This window comes from Ambystoma mexicanum, chromosome 5q, assembly GCF_040938575.1.
Source record: "Ambystoma mexicanum isolate Mex_15411 chromosome 5q, UKY_AmexF1_1, whole genome shotgun sequence".
Classification (NCBI taxonomy): Eukaryota; Metazoa; Chordata; class Amphibia; order Caudata; family Ambystomatidae; genus Ambystoma; species Ambystoma mexicanum.
In genome coordinates, this window is record NC_090933.1 from 25,249,938 (window position 1) to 25,275,452 (window position 25,515).

At 41.7% G+C, this 25,515-nt stretch overlaps 1 protein-coding gene across 4 annotated transcripts in view; it reads left to right on the plus strand.

Moving 5' to 3' along the window:
* The window catches only part of OTULINL (OTU deubiquitinase with linear linkage specificity like), a 652,262-nt gene that overhangs the window by 168,755 nt on the left and 457,992 nt on the right, over window positions 1–25,515 (plus strand). Inside the window, exon 2 of one of the 4 annotated variants that reach the window (XM_069620440.1) lies at window positions 22,489–22,582. The exons of the other annotated variants lie outside the window; for them this stretch is intronic. The gene's annotated coding sequence lies outside the window, so the exon portion shown is untranslated. The remainder of the gene's footprint in view (window positions 1–22,488; window positions 22,583–25,515) is intronic. 4 annotated transcript variants of the gene reach the window in all.

The window sequence follows — 25,515 nt, forward strand, 5'->3', positions numbered from 1 at the left end:
GCCTCCTTGCTTCAAAAGGCCCAAGTGGACATATATGCATATGGAGCCAAACAACCGCTACTACATTGGAGCACTTACGACGACCTGCACGCACAAACAGAAACAAGACCGCATCTCCATCCATGTTATCAGTGTCAAAGCGGCCTGTGGCTGCATCCTCAGCTTCCGGTCTGTAATCCAGATGGGCCTCATTTACATTTTCTACCACCATATGGCCAGTAAATACATCTCGCCTGCAGCAAAAGTTGATGCAGCATTCCTGACATTGTTCAAAGGAATCGTAAAATTAAAGGGGAAGAAGATTCAGCTCCATATTGACACCTTAGTGAAACCGACCGCCCAACACTACCAGGGCATACCCTTCACCATCCAGCTCCGAGTGGAGAAGGAACTACAGTCACTCCGTGATGCCGATTTAATCGAACCAGCCATTGACTCTTGCCCTTAGTTCTCGCTAGTAGTACCCGTTCCTAAGAAAGGCACAGAGGGACAGATAAGACTCTGCCTTGACATGCGCATCCCCAAACAGACCATATTAAGAGAACGCCACCAGTCCCCATGCATCATGGGCATGATGCACTTACTGAGCGTGGCCAAAGTGAGGAGCCTTGTTACATCTCTACATACAATACCCACCTAGGGCTATTTCATTAAAATTATTAAACTTTGGCATATCATCAGCAGCCAAAATCTTCCAAGTGGAGATCCGGAAAGTCATATGTCACATACCACACTGCATAAATTACAGTGACAATATCCTCATTTTTGGAAGATCACAAGTGTCCCAAGACGCCACACTATCGAGAGTCTGCAAGGCAGTCAACCAAGTGAACCTCACTCTTAATAAAGAGAAATGCGCGTTCAACAAATAAACACTCAAATTCTTTGGGCACATCTCTGATAAAGGCATAGAACCAGAACCTGAAGAGATAAAGGCCTTGACCAAAGCCCCACGCCTGTCGAACAATGCACAAGTCCGATCTTTTCTAGGGATAGCAAGCTATTGTACACACTACCTCTTGGACTTTGCATCCACAAGCGCCCCGCTGTGGACCCTAACGAAGCAAGACAGCAAGTTTACATGGACACAAACTCACCAAGAATCATTTGTCCAGTTTAGGAGAGAGATAGCGACAGTGGTGTGCATGTCGTACTTCGACCCCAATTTACACACAGAAGTAACAGTAGACGCCAGCCCGGTAGGCCTCGGCGCAATTCTGGCCATACATTCAGGCAGTGACCATGCCCCAAGGAGAATCGTATTACATGCCCACAGGAGCCTGACGGAGACCAAACAACGATACTCACAAGTGGACAAAGAGAGCCTCGCCCTCATGCGGGCTTGCAAGCACTTCAACCTATTCCTATACGGTAAACCTTTCACCGTCATTACAGATCACCACGCCCTTGTCAGCACATACAGCAAGCCCATGGCCCAAATGCCACCCCACATTGCCCGGTGTGGCCTATGTCTACAAGAATACCAATGCAACATTGTCCACAAGCCAGGAAAGGAAGCCAACCCTGCTGACTTTATGTCCAGGCATCCTCTAGCGTGCACCTGTCCATCCATCAACCGAGCCAACAGCTACATCAATTATGTTGGTACACCATGCAATACCACCAACTATCTCTTTTGGCATAACTACAAGAAAAGACAGCCGAAGACAACTTCCTCCCGACCGGGGAATAAATCCTAGTTGCGCTCGCCAACCTCTCCCTATTTCCTGAAGTAGAAATCCTGCAATCGATCGCAGCCACGGCTGTGATCCTTGCACAGGACAGGATGTTCTCATCATATGGCATTCCGAGGGTGGTGGTGAAATCGGCTAACAGACTCCCCTTCAGCAGCTCCCACTTTAGGGATTTCGCTGAGTACGTGGGTTTCCACCACAGAAAAGTCACCTGTTTATGGCCCCAGGCTAACGGTACTGTCGAACGCTTCGTGGCAAATGTTAAGAGGGAATTTAGGGTGACCAACATCATGAACAAACCACTGAAACAGACAATCTACAAGCTCTTGGGGGACTATTGTATGGACTATCGCAACACACTGCACAGCTCCACAGGAATGTGCCCCGCCAAACTGATGTTCGGACGTCTTGTCCATACAAGGCTTCTCCATGGCACTGGCCGTCGGGCCATGCACATTCAGGCCCACGAAGTAAGGGTGAGAAACGACTCAGCGAAGTTGAGGATGAAAGAACTTGTTCCCACCCGCTGGAAAGCACACGCATCTGATTATAAACTGGGTGAAAACTTCATTGTGAGACAAACAGCCACACACAAGGACATGCCAACTTTTGACCCGCAACCACTAATAATAACAGAGAGAAATGTATCCGTGATCACAGCGACATGAGGTGACAAGGGGATACTCAAAATGCCTCATTCTTCCGAAGACTGAACATTATAATTGATTATAATTAATTATAATTGTTTTTTTATAACGCATTTATTAATACCGAAAAGAGTTTTCTAAGCCAAGACCCGGGATTTGAACTTGTGTTGCTATGCGTCGTCTTGATTACAAGACAAGGCGCATTGCCACTGAGCTAATTAAGAGGCGTCTGGATACACAGGAGATGAGGAAGAATCAGCAACAGAGGATAGAATAGAACGCAGTTATGAATGCCCACGTGCAGAAGGGTTACCCAGCCAAACTATATAAAGGGCCAGACGATGGATCAAAAAAATGGAGTAGGACATTGTTATTTCGGGGGGAGATGCAATGTTGTGACATCAACAGTCACATTGACACATGGTGTGAGGGTATGGGGATCCGTGGGGGTCACATGACCATCAGGGATGAGGGAAGGGCAATGTTAAATAAACTGTAGTTGATTACCAAAGTTAAACTAGTGTAGCTGTGTGTCTTATATGGCGCCCGTATCAAACGAGTCCGCCTTTGGCGGACGGAACATACTATAACTCAGTTTTCTCTTGCTTTAGTCTCTGTCAATGGTTTACTGTATTTAGAGAATGTAACTTTATCCTTCATAGACATACTTATCCTCACTGTATAGCCTACACTGTTTGAAGGTGTCTGCATGCTTGGTGCATGCCATATTAAACTTTCATGATATTTTGCCTTTGTTTCATCCGGAGTCGTGTCTAGGACCTGACAGGAAGCCATGTAAAATCAAGAGAACATCATTTGAAGGTTCCATTTCCATAGTTTCATTAGGGAATATATACAATTATCTGGCAACTGAAAAGGTCAAAATGGCACAACTTGAAAAAACCAATAAAGGGAGGCACTCGTCGATTTTTAACAAATATATATATATATATATATATATGAGAAGAATGCCTTTTAGAAAAAGACAGCAGATGGAATGCACTCCAGAGAACAGCTGCAATCAAGAACCAGTATCCTTGCAGCAAAAGAAAGTGGAAAGAAACTCCTCAGCACTCCTAGCAACACATTTTCTTTATTGGTGTGAGTACATCAGGAAGGAAAACAAAGAACGACGCGTTTCGCGGTGCACAGACCGCTTGATCACGTGGGTTTACCAACAACACAGAGAATGGACTGCAATTTATCCCCAGGCTGACTCTCTGATTTCACATAGAGAGTGTCCTCCTGCTATGGACTGTTCGTTCATCATGTTTTGTAAGGCAGCCATATTGGAACGATTCAACAGTATGTGATTACTCATGGAGGAGTTCTAACTTTGTCCTCTAATATGTGCCACATGAATTGCTTTCGTAATTTGTAAGCGCATAATAGACACAGAGTATGTGATATAAAAAAATGCATTTTTTTCACAAACCAATCATGTATTTTTCAATTTCAGCAATATGCCATAGTTTTAGACATAATTTATATGTCTAAGAATGCGTTTGTTAATGCATCAAAAAAGGCGGAATTAGTCAGATGTAACTCCTAGTTACATGATCATAAGTTAGCAATGGTAACCTATGCAAAGTAGAGTCTAGCGTACTCAAATAAACCTCGGACTAGGTGCATACAGACAGTATATGATATGTGCAAAATTGCCAAGTATAAAACATTTGGATGTCTGTGCAAAGATAGCATTCCAGCAGCGAAATTACATGCATAGCAGCAATAAAATAAAGTGCATAGTGCTCTCCGTCCATGCACATACCTCTCTTATTCATATAAGCCTCTCAGCTTTTTGCTTTACTAAATGGATACATTATCCAATATATGTCAAATGAAGCGAATCTCTATAAATTTAGATTTTTTCACATTCTGAGGTATGTGCATGGACGTCTGCTCTGTTCATCATTCCGCAAAAGTTTCCTTTTTATAAAGTGCAAAGTGCGTGCAAACAATTGCTAGATCATAAAGTGCATAGTGCATAAAACATCCAAATTCATAATACTAAAAAGAGAACCATATTGGTCGTATAAAAGGTAAAGAATGTGTCTCATTCATATAAATCTATATATTTGCACCAAAGATTTTATAGAGGTAAGAATGTATCGGCAATAGAGTATAGATAAAACCCTTCTATTATAGAGTCTGCATAGGATTATCATCGATATGACGCCACAAAACAGGTACAGTCAAGTTAAAAAATCTCTGTGTTATAGCAACCTCTAAAGATAAAAACCTATGTGGTTACCTCTTAAAAACCAATGTTTAAAAACTGCATCACAGCTATGAAAGCAAAGTACCAACCCAATATTTCGTAAATAAACATATGATAGTTCCATTTTTACTAGTAGCATCAGGAGTCCACTATGGGACATGTACCGAATGATGAGAGCAGGTTAGAGACATTATAAACTTAAGATTCATGTTCCCAGGAAGGTATACAATTCCTCATCTAAATTGTGACCCCTGGGTTTCTTAGTCTCTAGGTCCAAAATGCACCTGGTTTCCAGCTGTCGTAATGCTAACTCGCGATTACCTCCTCTGAGTGGTTTAGTAATAGTGTGTATGCCGAAAAAAGTAAAACCCTCTAGTTGGCCCCCATGTTGATGCTTAAAATGTAGAGCCATAGGGTAAGTTGGATCGGCATGCTTTATTGCCCTGATATGTTGTAGTACCCTTAATTTGAGTTGTCCTTTGGTGCTACCAACATACCATTTGTTACATGGGCAATTCAACACATATACCACGTATTCGGTTTCACAAGTTATTCTGGACACAATCTTAATGTTCTTCCCTAGAATAGGATGTAAATAACAGCTAGTATTGACTGCGTAGGTGCATGCTTTACATTTGGAACATTTTTGGAAGCCCGGTCTCTTGATGTTCAACCAACTGGCTCCTGTTCGATTAATCAGAGGGCTCATAAAACTAGGCACCAGGGTATCTTTCATTGAGGGTGATCTACGAAATGTAATGTTGACTTTGGGTGTCAGAATCTCGCCCAAGTGTTCATCTAATATTAGAACATGCCAGTGCTTTTGTAATACTTGGCGAATTTTACGCGCCCCGTTACCAAAGGTCAAAATTAAACGTGTATCTGTGTTCTCTGTATTTTTCGTTTGCACAGAATTAGAAGTCAGTAAGAGGGAGCGATCCATGTCTCTAACTTTTAAAAATGCTCTTTCCAATATTTTGATTGGGTAGCCACGATTTTTAAATCTTTGGGCCATCCAAGCGCATTCACTGTCAAAGGTGTTGATATTTGAGCAATTTCTACGTATACGTATAAATTCGCCATACGGAATGCTCCATTTTAGGGCTGTGGGATGGCTACTCTTTGCGTGTAGTGGTATGTTTGAGCTGGTTGGCTTTCTGTGTAGGCTGCTAGTGAGTTCTCCATTAACTACTTTAATTGCAATATCCAAGAAAACCACCTCCATCTTGCTATGGTTCTCAGTAAATTGGAGGTTTAAATTATTAATGTTTAACATCCTCACAAAGTCTAGCCATTCTTGGTCATTGCCATCCCAGATCACAAACAGATCATCAATATATCGCAGCCATAAAATTATTTTGTCTGTGTATAAAGTGTTGCCTGAATGCCAGACAACAAACTTCTCCCACCACCCCATGGTTAGATTAGCATATGAGGGAGCAAACGTGGTGCCCATGGCAGTGCCTTGAAGTTGGATAAAATACTCCTTGTTAAACAAAAAACAATTATTGGTTAAGCAAAATCTAATCATCTCCAATATCATGGTGCCATGTTGCATATAGTTCATAGACCTGGTGTACAAAAAATGCTCACAAGCTTTGAGGCCATCTTCGTGTCGAATTGAAGTGTAGAGAGAGACCACATCTAGAGTTGTTAACAAGTAGGAAGTTTCCCATGGGATACCCTCTATTCTGCTCAAAAAATCCTTAGTGTCCCTTAAGTAGGAGGGCAAGGTGGTAACAAAAGTAATCAGTGTTTCATCCACAAACCGCGATAGGTTTTCCAACAGTGCCCCGCATAGTGTGACAATAGGTCTGCCTGGAGGTCTTGTCAAGCTTTTGTGTACTTTAGGCAGAAAATAAATCGTTGGAATAGTGGGAAATTTCGGTTGTAAATATGTACACATATCTTCGTCTAGCAGGTCTCTCTCCTTCCAAGTCTGTAAAAGGTCTGATAGTAGCACTCTCATGGTTTCAGAAGGATCAGCTTGTAATTTTGAGTAACAGTTTTTGTCTGTTAGTTGCCTATGAGCTTCCTTGATGTAATCAGTCCGGTTCATCATGACTATATTAGTCCCCTTATCTGATGGTTTGATGATATACTCTTTCATAGCCCCAAGTTGTTTAAGTGTGCGTTGTTGGGCTGGGGTCAAGTTTGTTCTCACAGGTTATATATATATATATGGTTAAGTTGCTGTTTCCATAGGAAGAGCACTTTTTGGGCGGCTTATAACTTCGCTCCCCCTGGACGAATCCTCACCAAACTTTGCCCACTCTGAATTCTTTTGCAAAGTTCGGTGATGTTTGGTCCAGGGGGGGAAAAGTTATAGGGGGGTCCCAAAACGTCTTTTTTTCCCATAGACTGAATGGGGGAAAAACTTTGCCCATGCCTACAGGCCAAACCGCTGGATGGATTTTCACCAAATTTGCGGCAGGAGGAGAACCTTGGTCCCGAGAGCAGGCTTTTGTAAATTTGGATCCAATCCGTCCAATAGTTTTCTTTAAAACGACCAAAAATATGTCTAAAAAAATTAGTGATATCTATGTCTGCTCCGCGGTCACACTTCCCTGTTTGCTCCGCGGACAAGATACCGATTGGCTAATGGGCTGGTGTCATGACCGCAGACACGTGACGTGTCCGCCGATTGGCTGCAGTGAGCCATGATGTGCGTCAGCTTGTTTGGATGCGCCCCACATCTTGGATCCGCCGAGAGCGTGGTGGCCGAAGACCATGCATCCACGAACAAAGTTATAAGCACTGGAGTTATAAGCCACCATGGGTTTTATATACTGCACACCCATAGATTCGAATATCTATGGCCATACATCCAAGACTCTAGGCCCTGGCCACAACCACCACAGCATATCACAGCATATCACAGCAATAGATACACCCGTAGTATCGAACATCGATCAGGTGGTTGTGGGGAGGGCCTACAGACTTGGCCAATGGCCATGCACCCAAGACCAAATTTATACGTAGTGAAGTTATAAGCCACAATGGGTGTGATATGCTGTGGTGGTTGTGGGCAGGACCTAGATCTTGGGTGCATCGCCGAAGGCCAAGCACCCAATAACAAAGTTATAAGCACTGCAGTTATAAGTCACCATGGGTTTTATATAGTGCGGTGGTTGTGGGCAGGACGTAGAGTTTTGGGTGCATGGCCGCAGGCCGTAGGCCATACACCCAAGACTCTAGGCCCTGCCCGCAACCACCGCAGCATATCACATTTATACATCACACCCATACAATCGAATATCTATCTGGTAGGTGTGGGCAGGGCCTAGAGTCCTGGGTGCAACTTGAGTGTATGCTGCAGTTAAAGTGTGTCATTCTATGGGTGTGCTAATGATTTATAAGCCACCATGCATGTGATTGCTGCAGTGGTTGTGGCCAGTGCCTTGAGTCTTGGGTGCTTAAACGTAGGCCGTAGGCCATATCCCCAAGACTCTAGGCCCTGGGCACAACCACCGCAGGATATCACAGCAATAGATACACCCGTAGTATTGCATATCGATCAGGTGGTTGTGGCGAGGGCCTAGAGTCTTGGGTGCATGGCCAAAGGCCATGCACCCAAGATCAAAGTTATAAGCACTGCAATTATAAGCCACAATGGTTGTGATATGCTGCAGTGGTTGTGGCCAGGACCTAGAGTTTTGCAGGCCATGCACCCAAGACCAAAGTTATAAGCAATTAAGTTATAAGCCACCATGGTTTTGATATGCTGCAATGGTTGTGGGTAGGACCCACAGTCTTGGTTGCATGGCCCCAGGGTGTAGGTCGTAGGTTATACATCCAAGACTCTAGACCCTGCCTACAGCCACAGCACCATATTACTGCCATAGATCAGACGTATAGTTTCGAATATGTATGAAATGTGTGAAATTATACATACTGTTTACTTTGTTGAGATTCGATATATTTCTTACATGACTTTAGTACTTGGAGGAAATATCCTTTTTCAATTTCTGTGATAAAAAAAGAGCATGTTAGTGTTTGTATTTTATAAAGACTTATTACATTGTATAATAGACATTTTAGATTTTTTTTACCCTCATATTTAGTTTACAAACCAGTGTACTGTGCATTTTGCTCAGTTTCTGTGTTTGTTTTTAAAATGATTGGGTCTGGGCGAAAAAAACCTTGTCGGATTAAAAAAAATACCTTTCTTTGCTATGCTACAAACTATTTCTTTGTTTCCTTTGAGTGTTCACTTGGTGTTTCTGATTAATGTTATGTATGTTGGCTTGTTGCAGATTTTGTAAACAGTTAGATACCTGTTGGCGTATTCTAACTGTGTATTTTTTGTTACGAATCTGTGGTATTCATTTATCTGTGTGGTTGTTATACAATCTTGGGCAGTTAGATACATGTTGGCATATTCTAACTGTTTATAGTCTTTTACTTGAATTTTTGTTAATGTTGAAGTACACATTAGTTATTAAATTTCGGCTTTAAGAAGATTAAATACGCGTTTGTAAGATTTGCTGGTAATCTCTGTTTTAGAGTAATGCTACTATCATTACATTCGAACCATCCACATTTCTTTTTAATATATGCAGTGTAGTGTCCTGCATTGGTTGTGGCTCCTGCGTGGTAGATTATACCTATTATTGTTTTGAAGGTTTTCTTACCAAGTGACACTTGACCGTGTGTGAATCCAGTCAGCTTGCAGTTGTTTTTGGCACCATCAGCATTGTAACATAGAAGCATTAGTATTATGTAGTTACTATGTGTTTGTATCAGTAAGGTGGAGCGATTATCTGAATTGCAGATAGTACATAATCTGACATGGTTTCTGACATGGTTTGCATTTTGTAGAAGTTGCTGAAATGGAATGGATTCACAATTAGATTTGGATACATACACAAATCGCTTTCTCATTATCATTTATAGGTATGTTTTTGTTTTCGAGTACTTGTAGTAAGTACATTAGAAATTCTTGTGGATATTTTTGTGAGTTTATAGTGAATCTCACCATTCCAACACAATAGTCCAATTCTTGTCTTATTCCGTGAACACTATACAGACCCTCCAGGATTTTACGTCATGAAATGGCAAATTTTGCGGCACAAACCTTTATTTATGGCAGCATTTTTGCAGCACAATTTTTATTGACTGGAGGGTGCAAGATTGGTACATTGCAGGAAAGAGGCTGTGTGCAAGGCTACAAGAGAGCCATGGTGTCAATATATGTATCTTTTATATTAAATAGGAAGAGTCCTAGATGTCTCTGGCTTGGAAGAACAGTGTTTGTTTTGGCTACGTTTTTTGGTTTAATGTGCATGCCTATTTAATATTATTAACGTTATTAATCATTATCAGTTGTAATGCTGAAAATATTCCCCTTCTATGTTCCCCAATCCCGCAAACTCCCACACACCTCTCTCACCCAACACACCTCACACGTCTCACCAATTCCCCATCACAACTTGTATTTTTGAATCTCACGCTCAGTCATACACATACTCGCATGCTCTGTCACACTGCCAAGTTACAATTTGCACTTTCTAGTCCCTGCCAAACTCCAATTCATATTCCCAACTCACACCGTACGCTCCCCAATTCCTCCCACAGTATACAGTCCTTCATCTTGCCTGCTACTTCTGCATCTTTCATCCTTCCTCCCATTCTATCACACTCTTCCCTCATCCTTTCTCCCAATCTCCTGCCCACAACTATCCCTAAGCCCACGTTCCTTCCACTTTCTGTACCTCCACTCTCTGATTTCTGGCCCACAACCCCACTGCTTCCGCTCTGCTCTCTTGCCCACTGCTTCCCCCTCTGACCCACTGCTCTCCCTCTGGTCTCCCTTCATATTCTTGCCTACCATGCCACAGCTCACCCTCTCACTCCTTTCTCACTCCATTCTCTCATATATTGTGACAATTTTTCCATTTTTGTAGAAAACTGTAGATTTTTTTCTAAAAAATGGGGCATCTAAAAATAGAGCAGAGGATGTGCTGTTTTTAAGATGAGACATTTTTGGAAATGAGCAGGCCACCTTAATCTCAAAGGTGACCTGCGCATTTCCACGGGGCAGAGCTGTAGCGCAAATGATGCGCTGGCCAGCCACCTTGAATACGTTTGTGTTAGAAAGGCTCTCCTGACAATGGCCTACAGGCTCCCTGTGCATTTCACCATAACTGGCCCTTAAGGTTCCCCCCACTGTAAAATGCAACCCAAAAAACACATTTCTACCCCATTTGGGGAACAGAAATGAAAGTGACACAGCGGCTGTCACACCTAAAAATGTTTTTTTTTAAGTGTTGCATGAGTCAGTAGGGTCATTTAAGACCCTGTAAAGCAGTGGCACCCCTCGTGCACGTATTTAAAGTGGCCTACAATTCCTGCACATTTAAAAGCGCATCTTGCTTGTCAATTTGGGATGCACTTTTAAATGTGCAGAAATGCCCCTGATTTGCGCAAAGGGGTGAAAAAGGACATCTGAATGGGCGCATATAAGAAATACACAAATGTGGCAAATATTGTCTCAAATACAAAAGCAAAGGGAAATACTACACCAAATGCCTTTCCCTAGACGAGTTACAGAAACAGGTGAAGTGAACAACTTCATGTCTTCAGTTCGACATAGTGTTAAAGGTAAATCACCTAAGAACACGTATTACATAAAAAGAACAGAAGAATCAAAATATACCAATGATTACAATGCAATCATTGCCCTCTTATGGAATGCAAACATAGATGTGCAGTACATTGCAGACAATTCCACTGCAGTTGCACAATATGATACAGCCTACTTAACAAAAGCAGAAAAAACAGAGCTTCAATACCTCTGGAATGACCTATCATCAGACAAAACACTATCTCAGAAATTGTACAGCCTAGGCATAAAAATGCTCTCTCATAGAGAATGTGGCACCTATGAAGCTGCAGATCGTTTAACCGTTACTGCTTTGTATGGAAAATCTGAAAATATAGTATGGCTAAGTCTTGGTCCTGCTAAATCTAGAAAAATAGTTCTCCTCATATGAGGACATAGAAACAATGGCCAAAAATGATCCCAACAGCCAAGACATTTTAAAAAACAATTTACTAGACACATACTACCCGAACAGGAGTACCACTTTGGAAACCATGTGTCTATAACACATACTTCAAAATGTCGCATACAAAAATAATATAAAACTCGATGAAAGCAAAGGTAGATATAGAGTGACAGATTGTGAAGACAGCTTAGTGAAACTTACCAAACGAAGCTTAATTAATCATGTCAAATTATCATTAATAACTCCTCAACAGAAAGAACTATATTACATGTCCCTGCTACAACTTTTTAAACCATGGAGAAAAGAGGAAGAGATACTAGATAACTATGACTGCTATGAAGACGCTTTCAAAGCAAATGACAGCGCTATCACGAATGTGAACTTTAAGCAGTACAAAACAATGTTGCACAATGAACAGCAACACGAAGAAGAACTTCAGGCCCAACTAGATAAGGATACTCCCGACAGTAGTCAACCTTCTGTAACAGGAAGTCAAGAACCACAAGGACAGCCACTAATAGCAAATGTGGCAGAATTAGCTATGACAGAAGTGGAAAACACCATGTGTCACTATGAAGAAGATATAGAAGACTTAACTGTACTACAATGAAAACTTAACAAAGATCAGCGTACCATTTTTGAAGAAGTAACAAAAGAAATTGCACATGGTGTACAACATGAAAATAAAGAATGTACCTGCCAAAATTACAAACCTATACTGCTGTACGTCAGTGGTGAAGCTGGTTCAGGAAAAACATTCTTAATCAAAATCATCAGGAAGTTCCTTCAAGAATTGACAAACAACAAACTGTCAGCTGTTGCAACTGCCCCCACAGGTTTAGCTGCCTACAACACAGGCGGTGTCACTTTACACCGATTACTACTCCTTCCAGTAGAACACCAAAACAAATTAGACTATTACAAACTTTCTGCAGAAGCTGCAATGGAACTACGCAGAGTATTAAAACAAATGAAAATGCTACTAATAGATGAAGTGAGCATGGTCTCCAAGCTAATGTTGGCTTTGATTCACCTCAGATGGCAAGAAGTACTTAAAACAAACTACGAAGAACTCTTTGCAGGAAAATACATTATCGTTTTCAGAGATCTTCTACAATTGACACCAGTGAAAGGTGAACCTATTTTTAAAACCTTAGGACACAAACTCTGGCGTAAAACTGTTGGCAGCATAGGAAAGTCAACCTTTGGCAATACACAATACTTGTGTATTTGAAATTGTACAATCTGTCCAGGAAGGTCACTATGTGTCCTTTGTGAAGGGATTTCACAAGTGACATATTTTTGGATGAACTGCAAAACAGTGGCATCACTATCCTGGCCAAATGTAGGTGCACCTTTTGATCCATAAAAGCATGTGGATATGTGGTGCTCCTCTGGCTTGGTATTCTCTTCTCCAAAAGAAGTGTTGCACTACTCCGAGGGGAGGAACAGTTTTATTACAAATAAAGTGTAGCATAGCAATGAAACGATGGTGGAAATATCTTGAAACATTAACAGGATCTAGAGAGCAAAGTTCTCCAGGTGTTAGTATATCTATGTTGGTGTTGTTGTTGTTTGATTTGCGTAGGAAATCATGTAAATCTTTCCATGCATATTCTGCACAACTTAATGTAACAAACCAAGTGGGTGGTCCAAGGTTTCTGATCATACAACGTACATCTCCGTGCCGTCGGAACCAGTATTCCGTCGTACCACGCATGTTTGCAAACAGATTTGTTATACTTGATTGTAAAACCTCATCTTTTTCTTGCACTTTTTGTATTAATTGCATAGCTGACATATTTTGAAAGTGGGTTCCAGATTTCAATATGTGTGCAACTCCGTAACATAGGGTTGCTAGTTCACTTTCAAAGAGTAGGTGGAATATGTATTCCACATTTTGTCTAAATCTGGGATCTTCAGAATACATTCGTAATGAGCGGTATTCTGATGCTTTTATCTGAGTGGGTCTATCATCGTATCTTCCTCCTTTTCCAGTAGGAAATAGCACATGCTTCTATACTTTTTTCCCATTTGCTCATTGGTGACACTTTGGTTTGTCGCATGTGGTAAGTTTCTAGTGCATCATCTATGCTCTCATTAGAGTGCAATGGATGAATTGTGTAATGGGCCAAAAGAGTGGATACTGCAGCAGAATCCATAAGTTCAAATTGACCAGTTTCTGATGACTCTTGAATTATTTCAGTTGTTTCCCTTAAAATTTCTTCAATATTTATTTCTTTGTAGTATTCATTATTGTATTTCAGATATTGCAAGGCTTGTCTAACTTTATGTAAGTCCACGAGTTGTTGCCAAATTATTTTGTCTTTTGTTGGTACACCATTTACTAAGACAATTAAAGAATGCTCTATTGGACCTTGCACTCCTAGAGTGTGCACATATTCTGTCAGATCTAATGGCAAATAAACTATTTTGCCACAAATGCCTTTCACCAATTCAGAGGGAGGTAATGTTGCTGTTTTTGGTTGAAGGCGTATTATTGCTTGAAATGGGTGTACTGTTTGAATTATGATGCTCTCATACAAATTGAGTTGTTGCAGGGGTTTTGGTAGTGGGAATAATTCCAAATTATTTGTGATAGCACGTGAAGGAGTTTGGTTGTTGTCAAGTTTTGCAGTGCAGTAACTGCAACATAATAGGGGTTCACTTATTTCGTATTTGTTTTCTGCTAAAAGGTAGAGAGCTAATTCAAACCATTTGGAATCTTCATTGTGTTCTATTTTGTATGTTATGTCTATAGTTTTTGTGTTACTTTTGTAAAAAGTTCTCCGGCAACACACACACATGGTTTGGTACTTCAGCGAATGTACTTTTACATTTTAGTATTTCTTTTTTGTACGTGTGTAATAGAAGGTTGCTATGTGCAGAATTGTTGCTAGTCTGTTCTAAAACTATTGCATTTTGTAAGTGGCTTTCACTTCCAAAATATTTTCTCTGGATACAGTTGATTTCTTCTTGTAGGCATTTGGGTGTATCATGCAGAAGAGTGTTATTTAAATTGGCTAATTCTAATGCTGGACTTTTAGCATAGTACAATTAATACACTAGATTTCTTACATTTTAATGATGTGTTGATATGATTTTGATATCATGGAAGGTGCTTTTGCAAATAGGTCCTGAAATGCAGGCTAATGAATGTCCTTGTAGTCCTGTGTGTTTGCACACTGGACAGGTATCCATAGTTTGCAGCACTTTCATTTTGATTTTGTCTTTACCTTTCACATACTGGTTGAGGAACTGGCATAATGATTTGAAAGATTTATTAGGAATGTTACACATTGAAGTGCACGCCCATTTGTATACTGGACGGTCTGGTTCAGTCGAATGGGGAGGTAATTCTGAGTTTTCTGGGGATACTTTTGTAAGCAGTGTTTCTTGTTCCATGATGGTATTATTGATTTTTTCATATCCTTGTCCACTGCTATGGATGGCAATTGTGTTTATTTGATTTTGTTTGTATGCTTCTTCATTAAAATATCGTTCTGTGGTCGTTATGTGACTCCATTCACCTCCACAAATATTTAAGAAGTTATTTTTGTTGACATTCCGTTTAATGAGAAGTTTCTTTTGTAGTTTAGTACTTAGTTTTGTTAGTGGTTTCATCCTATTTAACACTAAAATAAATAACTTCCTTTTGAGAAGAATTGCACTGTCTACGAGAGCTTGTAGAATTAATTTTCTACGGTAGGTTTTAAGGGTTGAGGATGATTTCGCTCCTCTTCTTATTAGATTCTGAAGGACTCTGTGGCGGAACATTTTTGCTAAAATACTTTTTTTACTATGGGTTCTTGCTAGCATATCAGGATTTATAGGAGCATTGTTAGCAGTAGTGGTAGCCGAATTCTTGTAAAGCATTTTCTGTTTCGTGCCACATTTTGATAGAGGAGCCAATGTTGCTGTAGTTGAAGCTTTCTTTGTTTCGCTAAATGACTGTATTAGCTGTTTTGTTCCAATGTTCCGTACAAACTCTGCTAGAGAGGGATGCTTACTTTGGACACTTTTATTTTCATTTGCTCTATTTCTGCGGCCTTGCTTTTTGGTAGGCATTCTTTGGGGTCTGTTGAAAAAAAAAAGGCTTGGGTTGGTCTATTTGACAATGTATGTGTGCTGTGTGCATGCGTGTATGAGTTTGATGGGGAAGATGTTTGTGGTGGTGTGTGAATGTGCATTGGGCAGTTACAATGAGTTGGGAAGGCTATTTTTCTGTTTGTATATTACTACACTGTGCTTCAGATGAGAGTAGAAAGTGAGCTAGTAGTGAGGAGAAGCATTAATGGTAAACGGAATGGTATACAATTAAAACAGCTATTTGTTTTGTTGTACGAACATTCTAAGGCTTGTGTATGTTATTTGTGTTCCAAAAACACAGGGATTTGTGTGCCATTCTGCCTGTTATTCTTTGTTTAATAAATGGGGATTTGTGGGCAGAATGGTTCAGAAATCAAATTTTTTTTTTGGTGTGCAAATTACATAAATAACCCACACAGTCTCTTTGAGGAACAGTAAGAATATAAAGGTAGTACTGTACTTACTTTTTTTTGTGGAATGACCAGGTTTCTTCGGATATGTTGTTTGGGTTACCAGACATTTGGTGGAAAAAAATTGGTGGACCAGACAAATGGTCGAACCAATTTGGTCGAAAACCAAATGGTCGAATTTTTATTTTTTTTATTTTCACCCCTTTTTTTTGGGGGGGGGTCCACCCAAACCCCTTTTTTTTCTAAAAAACCCTTTTTTTTAAAAACGAAAACCCGAAAAATAAATATATAATTAAAAAAAAATTCGACCATTTGGTTTTCGAACAAATTGCGTCGACCAAATGTCATTCGACCAGTTTTCAATCGACCAAATGACTGGACACCTGTGGTTTGCAGTGTAGATGCTGTTGATTTTCAGGAGAGTAGTCTTCACTGCAATTGTAAAAGGAAGAAGTTAGTAATTTTGTGTGTTTAAAGCTGCAATGTTAATGTACACGTTAATTTTTCAACTTCGTGGGAGTATTCTCGTTTGATATCTCAACACAGTGTATGTGTGCATTTCATTACACTATGTGCAGCCTTTATATGTTATTTGCAGTATGTAAGTTGAACTTTTTTTTATTAAACACACATACATCAATCAAGAGAGAGAGGGGGAAGCAGACACTGAAACAAATATAGGGGATTTAGGGTTTTCCACAGGCTGGTTGTGAGGGGATGAAGGGATGGAAGTTTTGTCAAAACGTTTATGTTGTTCTTGAGAGTTTGGGGATGGTTCACTAGGAAATGGAGAAGAGGGACAGGTACAGGTGGGACAGTGATATTGATTTTTCCTTTCACATATTCCTCCACAAATTGCCTTACCCCATTAAAATTCTATTTTAGCATGTCCACTTTCTCTTCTATCTGTTTCAGGCTGTCTTGCACTGTATCCTTTGGTGGACTTTCTTAATTTTTTACCTGGTCTATTAAAAATAAATATATATATATGGTAAGTGCCCGTAAAGTACTGCCTATTAATTTACTTATGCAGAGAAGTGTGTACCATTATTATCGCTATCTTCCGACATTTCACCATGCGGAAAATTCTCCTCCAGCCACTCCAAAGTACTGCACATTTCTGTGTCAAAACAACAGACATAGATTATTTGTTGTGCACCTCATACAAAATGTATACACACATATAAGAAAAATGAAGTTCACTTACTACTTTCTTGTAATTTGTCTTTGTTGTGTTGTGTTTGTCTACTGTTGCTCCTAGCTGCACAGTTTCTGTGAGGTAATTACATTGGAGGCATATCTTTTTTTGTTATGGTATAATCCATTTCATTCTGCATGGTAATTAAATGCATGGGTAATGTGTGAGACGTGTAGGTTCAAATGGTTACTTATTACTACTCATAATGTGTTTGTGTGCTCCTTTTTAAACTTGTGCATTTTTCATGTGGCATAATAGAACAATTTCAGATACCCCCTGAATGTTTGGGTAGTGTTGATCTCGTCCGCGCCCGTCCGCAGACAGGCGCCCAGTCCGTGCCCTTCATATATCATTAGCGAGGGGGTTCAGTATGTTCTATGTTACATGTATATAAAGTAAGGGAATTATAGTACATATCTCCCAAATTCACATGATGAAAGTTATTATTCAGTAAAAACATTTGTTAAAGGGATGTTATGATTAAGTTGCCCCACTAAAAAACTATGAAATTCAGTAAAAAAACGTTGTTAAAGGAACGTTATGGTTAAGTTGCCCTACTAAAAACCTGTGAAATTCAGTAAAAAAAAACTTTGTTAAAGGGACGTTATGGTTAAGTTGCCCCAATAAAAACCTCTGAAATTCGGTAAAAAAAAACTTTGTTAAAGGGACGTTATGGTTAAGTTGTGCTACTAAAAACCTGTGAAATCAAACAAAAAAACTTTATAACCGGGACGTTATGGTTCGAAGTAAAACCGAAAAACCCCTGAAATTCCCCAGTTATGGTAGGCTAAGCAACCATAACTCGCCCCACCCCTGTGCACTGCTAACACTAACACCCAGGACATCAAAGATGACATCACAAATGCCATTGATGACATCACCGATGACATTACATGTCTAGCCCCTTCTTTTTTGTTCATTGACATATCTAGGCCAGGTGAGTTTATTCACTGACAGTCAAAAACTTTAAATTCAAAAGGTATTACATTTGTAGACGTTGCCATTCTCACATGTTCTTACAGTACTTTCCTTAGAATTCAATCGCATCTTATGATGCACATACATAGGGAAAGAAGCAGGCCTGAAGCACAGCAATCATTTCTATGCGAAAGATAATCATGTTGGTAATACACAGTGGCTCATGTTACTGCTCTTGTTTACTTATTTTACTCTCCCTGTATAAGCCCCATATTTGTATACATTGTGGTCTCTTAATTTTTTGTGTGTAGTAGTACAAGCATGTAGTAAGTGATGCATTATTACCTACTTAGTATATGTTTCACAGTATGCAAAAGTGTGATACAGAAACATTCACCGTTTTACTATCCAACATGGGAAAATTAGAAATAGTACATCTCTATGGTATATGCTGCAGCCAATGCCTATGTTTCTGTATGAGTAGGTTCCTGTTCTAGAAACAACACAGCAATGGAGTGTTCTTTGGAGCAATACATTGTATAATCAAGTATGTAGTTCATCACACATCTCCAGATGACCCGTGACACTTTTTTGCCAACATTACATTCACAACCCCTTGTAGGGACTTCCTATGAAAATTAAATGCACATGTGATGTCATCAGTGATGTCATCAATGACATTTGTGATGTCATATTTTATGTCCTGGGTGTTAGTGTTAGCAGTGCACAGGGGTGGGGCGAGTTATGGTTGCTTAGCCTACCATAACTGGCGAATTTCCGGGGTTTTTCGGTTTTACTTCGAACCATAACGTCCCGGTTATAAAGGTTCCCGCAAAACACAACGTTTTCGCAGGCTTCTGCATGCCTTGTGTGTGCCTCCAGGATGTGGGCTGGAATGTCTGGTCCCAATACACATCCTGGGTGCCAGAGAGTCTAGAGTGTCCTGAATGCCTGGGACCACTGTGGTCAGTGATAGGCCCACGTATGGTGTGAGTGTTTGTGAGCAGATCTCCCATTGGGTCCTCTCCCTTTTGGCGCGAAGGGAAATTTGGATAAGAGGAGGCTGAAAACATCATTAACATGTCGATCTCCTGAGTTCACACTGAACAAGGGATAAGGAGCCAAGTATCCTGCAACAAGAAGCTGAGTCAAGGAACCACTGGTGACCTGCTGAAGGTTTGGCACCCTGAACTGCTGTCGTCCTGTGAGACCCCTCTGCATCTGATCGTCCTAGAAGGTCTGCGAAGGCGCTTCGACCCATTGGAATAGTAGGATCAACTATTCCCGGCACCTTCATCAAACCCTCCAAGGAAGCCTCTTCGGAAGTGAGCCTGGGCCAACCAGTGGGCTGACCAACTTACGCAGGACGCTTTGCTCTATCACCGCTGCCGTTTCGGGGAAGCCCTCGAAACTTGGTTTACTGCTTGCTCTGTGTCCACGGCACCCTCTCACTGAATTTCGTACACTTGGCATTCCCAGGTCTGAAGTGAGACGAGTGTGCCCGGACCAGAGTAAACGCGGTTGCCGTGTTGCCCTGCTGTGGTAACAACCTGTGCACGTCCGCTGCATTTGGGACACCCTCGATCCTGCATCCTGCTATGCAGAATCTACACGGTGTCAAGACGTCCTGATCATCTCAGCTGAATCTGCCAGCAACGTGAACTGAACTGGAGAAGTCTGGGTCTGCCTGCGTCGGGGACCGGTGAGTAGTCCATACCCCAACCGGTGGCCCCTTGCGCAGGAGCCCGTTTCTTTTCTACCGCTGTTGCGAAATAGCGACTCTATCTCGCACTCTCACCCTGCCTCTGCCCACAAGTGGAGGCCTTGCTTGAGTAGTCGGGACTTGTTCTGCATCGCTTCATTCACCTTCCTGAACTGCCTGATATCCTTGAAGAGGCCCTCTTTTGTCCATTGGCACCAGCGCGTGCAGGTACTTTTGAGCACAAGGCTCCTCTCTTCGTAGGGCTCGGACTTCCTCCTAGTTAGGTGTATTTCGGATATCGAACTGGGTCTGATGATTACTTGCACTGCCTGTTTTCCTCCCCATCTAGGTGGTCTACATATACGTGCTCCTCACTCCTTAGACCCCTCGGTCTTGTATATATATTGTATTGATTGTGATGTGTTGGTTTACTTTAGTATTATCGTGATTCTTTGCTATGGTCGATGTTACAAAGGCCTTGTAATAAATGTGTCTATATTTTTAATATAACACCTGTCTGGAGTAATTTGTAAGTGTCCTTGCTTTGTGTGCTCATTGCGGGCTTTCAGCCACCCTCACCCCTCTTGAGACTTAGTCTTGACCGCCGTCGTAGCTACCCAGATTGGTCTGGCTTGTCCAGAGGTTACCCTGTTCCAAGAAATTAGGCTGGCCTTCTGAACGTCTGCCCCTCCAGGTCCGAGTTCAGAAATCCATCTTAAGAATGATGGAGTCTATTTTTGATGTCTGCTCTCCTCAGCTCAGACAGCACTTGGCTGATTCTAAGGAGATAGATCCAAAGAAGCTAGCTAAGGCTGCTGACCTGTGGGTTGCCAACAGAGCTACTCACAAGGATTCTGGGGCTACTCAGAAAAAGGATGAGGGGAAACAACCAAAGAAAGACAACACAGAGAATTCTAATACCTCCCATCCAGAAGAGGTCCCCAAACATAACCAGGATAAGCCACATGGGAAACCAAATAGGGCTAGTGAATCCTTTGGTGCTCAACCAGAGGAAGGTCAGCAGAAGCCCCCATTCCAGAGAGCATTTAGTAAATGCTATGTCTGTGGGTCAACTGACCATATCAAAGGAGATCCCAAGTGCAAGGGTAAACCTGCAGGGATCAGCACTGCCTCCTTAGCCTTCTCCCCAGAGGAAGAAGTACAAATGGCTAGTGCTCACTTTGAACTATTTGCTGAAGCACCCTTGGGTCTTCAGGCAACTCTATCCTTGGAATTCATGGGTCTGGGTAAACAACAGAATTTAGATGTCTATAACTCCATTCCAGAAAACTCTAGAGAATATTATATGGAAAGTGTTCTTGTCAATGGCTAGGATACTCCTGCCAGGAGAGACACTGGGGCCAGCAGAACAGTAGTGGATGGAAGCTTTTACAAGCCTGAGGATGTTGCTAAGGCACCCAAAGGTCCAACTACATTTTCTGGAGGCCCTGTCCAGATGGTTCCAATTCTGCCAGCTCTCGTTCAGTGTAATAATATGACAGTGAGGATCCCTGTCAGTGTCCAGAATGAGGTGCCTGGGAGGGTCCTGTTGGGGAATGATCTAAAAACTCTAGGAGTAGTATCCAGTACCCCCAGGACTCCCAGTGAGAGAAAACAGAACGAAACCAAATTGGCTAGCGAGGCAACCTTAAGGAACCACTCTGAGCCCGTGGGAACCTCTACTGAGAACCCCACTACAAGCACTGGTGTTAGTAAGTTGACCTCTTACCCATGCAAATCTGAGGCTAGTATAGTAGGGAAATGGGAGCCCCAACCAAGCTCCATCATTGCCCATCCAATTGTAAAGTCCTTGACTCCCCCTGCTTCTGAGGAAGCGGTAGATAGACAAATTGGACCCCTCTCTAGCTAGGAGAACTGGTAATTCTCAAAGCTGGTGGAAAGGCAGGAAAAATAGGTCTATGGCTAAAAACCTTAAGACTGTTGGAGTTTCTACTGAAGACTCCAGTCTAAATCCTAATATTAGGAGTAAACTTCTAAAATAGGTAAAGTCAGATCTCAGAGGAAGTGGCGGCATGTACCTTGCTTGACCACATCCCCTCCAACCAAGATACCCGAGACCCAACCTGCTCTTGTCAGAGAGGTGGTGAGGAACCATGGAGGCCCCTCCAGATCTAAGGGTTCCCTTTCCAAGGACCCCTTGAAAAAGCCTATTGTAGGTTCAGAGGTTTTTACAACTTCTGAGGGACTGTTAGAACAGATCCCCTATACAGGTAAAAAGAGAGATGTACCACAACAGGGTTGTAGGTCATATAGTCTACAAATGAAAAACATTGGAAAAATAATTCCTAGCAAGTGTTACAAAAGGCAAGGCATAAATTAGTTTTCAAAAATTGATTAGCAGAATTTGCTAATTAAAATATTTTTGATTAGCAAATAAACGTATTTGATTAGCAATTTTGTACTCCTATTTTAAATGTCACCCAAAGTTAGTTTTACCCCAAGACAAACAATTAGCAAGAATACAGCATTTCTATGTACCTCTCAAGTACAATGAGTGTCTGTAAAATGTAAAGGTTCACTGCATGAATGGACCACATAAATAGATCTGATTTAAAAAAAGCTCTGACGTTTTTTTCAGTTCAAGGCTCTGTGCAGCTGGGTCATGCAGCAGTCAGTGGAGCATAGTGCAGTGTCCATCAAATTGTCAACAAGACTTCAAAACAGATGCAATTGTGAGTGTATCATTTTTATTTTATTATCAAGTTTCACTTAGCTAGCGTTCTGGCATATAACAGTCACAAGTAACTCCCCAAGATGAAGACAGCAGCTACAAGGAGTTTGTGACACATTGGGGATATTAGTTATCTTATTCTGCAGAACCAAATGTCCAGTTGCCAGCCTCTTGGTCTGCCCAGGTCAGTGAGGCCATGGTGCAGCACCTACCAGTTACTAGTGCCGTAAAGTCTCATGCTCTGCGAGACAAATGGGCCCAGCAAGTTAACATGTAATCATCCATTGATGGTTTGGCTTATTTAAAGTCAACAAAAAGTGAGATGATTTAAAAGATCAAAATAAATAATCTAAAGAGGGAGTGCCATCAAACACCTAAAAGTCAATAGAAAAATAATCAGGGTGCCCAAGAGGTCGGAAATCTCTTCTCTAAACCTATGGCACACAGGCACCACATTTTGTGACTACATGGCATTGTGGGAAGTATTGAGTGGCAAGTTAGCAGCAAATTGTGCAATGTAATGCCCATCAGGCCACCAACACTGCCGAAGGATAAATAATGCACATTTCTGTTCTTGCCAGCACACTGGTGTGGCTGGGTTGGGTCAAATGATTTGCCCAGAATCACACAGTTTGGTGAAGCAGTGAAGCCAGAATTTGCCACCAATTTAATCAACTTGCCACATATCTTCCAAGTTCTAATTAGTAGTGCACATATTTGTTTTGTTTCAAGAACTACAAAATGGTTGTTTATCTGCAAAGAACACAAATCACTCGAAGCAACCACCTTTGGGGGAGTATTTGCAACACCCTGAATACAGCGCGGCCACCTGCACCAAGAACACATCCTGCTTGCAGAACGCATTTGAATAGTCTACAATTTAAAAGATATTTTTAGAATAAAAAGTTGGGCTAGGCTTTGCTTACCTCTCAGGCCCGTTGTTATCAAGTCACAGTGGGTTGGGCCTCTCTGCCTAATCTTCCTCTACACTGCAGACCAATTCCTACAAAATAGGCAAAAAGCACCTCATTACCCACAACAATGCACACTCACTCTGGGGGGGGGGGACTCGAGAATCAACACGGCCCCCCAGCAGCGCTATGGAGTAAAAATAATATTTCTCCCACCAAATGCTAGCGCAGCCACTTGCTAACAGTACACCCAGCCCAGCAATCCGGAACAGCGTTGGGGCCTTTAGCCTTTACTGTGTTTTACAGTGGCAGGTAATTTGTGACTCTAAGGCAGGCTGCAAGACAAAGCATGCAACACATTAATTAGTATGTCTATGCAGTGGGCTGGTAGGTGATTACTCTGATTGGGCTCAGACCAATCCACTGACCTGACAGCTACATGATTCTGCCCTGCACTGTTGCCGGTACAACCCTTAGGTGAACCACCAGTGAAGGCAAGTGGCAGAGCGTACCACCATCACACAGCATCTGCCTATCATACTGAGGAGGTTATCAGTCTCCATGCTGTTCAGTTATTCATCTTGCACTGCATGAATACATATGTATTGCCCAGGCTGCTGCTATAGAGCAGTGGCAAACGTTACCTACCAGCTCTGAGTGATTACCTTCTGTGAAGTTATGTAATTGAATTTGGTGTTAACATACCATTCAGAATTATACATTTTTAACATTTGAACATCTTTCCATGTGCTGCCTGGTGGGTTGTGTATTCTAGAATGCTTCAATGGTGCCAACAATGTATGTTTTGTATTTTGCTGTGATGTAATTGTTATGCAAATTATTATTAATGAAACTTGAAAAATCCTACATCTTTTTGGTCACAGAATGTTGGCAAGTATGCAGCCTGCTGCCTTCTACGAGCAGCTGGCTGCGTTATTACGACGGGTGCTGGATGTCAGAGAGCACCTCTAACACCCAGCACCCGCCGTAATAACGCAGCCTGCTGCTATTAGAAGAGGCCTTCTACGAGCAGCAGGGTGCGTTATTACGGCGGGTGCTGGGTGTGAACAAGGGGCGGAGAATAATATTTCTCCCGCCCGAATGGGCAGGAGAAATAATATCATCAGACACTTACACCCAGCACCGACAACAATTACATTGTGAAAAGGGCCCGGCTCCCCCACCCAAACCTCCCCTAGCAGGCTCCTTACCTGAGGACGTTGTGGAGCCGAGTGTGAGAGGTGGGCTGAGAACCTCCTCTCACCACATGATGACGCCGCATCCAGGCTGGGCTGACAAAACATTGATACAATGTTTTCAGCCCAGCCCGGTGCTTCTGCCTCGCCTGCAGTGCACGTTGTACACGTTTAAAGGCACAATCTTTTTTTTTTTTTTTGCTGTTGGAAATCATATCGCAGTTGGTGCAACATGATTGTAAAAATAAACAGCAAAACACAATTATTATATCGTGAATTGCGATGCGAGACCGCTTATTTTACGCCTTGAAAGGTTGCTGGTGTACTCAGCAGGCCATTTAACCGACTTGCAACAGGAGATCCATCCTGGTGGGGATTAGATCCTCCTGTCCCTTAGTCTGGGGGGGAAGGTGGGCGAGTGTTAGGGAGAATTCTCATAAATGGTTGATTTCCCTTACCTACTGAGACCCTCAGCAGCTTTGCTGGATTTCTAGGATCTATTTTTTTCACCTGTTAAGAGTGTAAGCCTTTTTTCCCACTCTTACATGTGTTTTGCTATGTGTGTTTCTACTTTTTGTGTGATCTTGGGCACTGGAGCTTCACCTACTCCAGGGCACCATATTTTTATGTGTGTTACACAGCACCTTCAGTGCAGTGACACAGGGTTGTCTTTTAGACTTCCCGCCGACTCCATTTTCTGGGTCTGACTACAGTCCCCCAGAAAAGGATAAAGTTGCCATTAACTTTACCTTAGTCACTTTAAACCACAGACCCAGAAGACCCCATCTTCCATGGAGTATTGGAAAGGGTTAATTCTTATCCCTTTT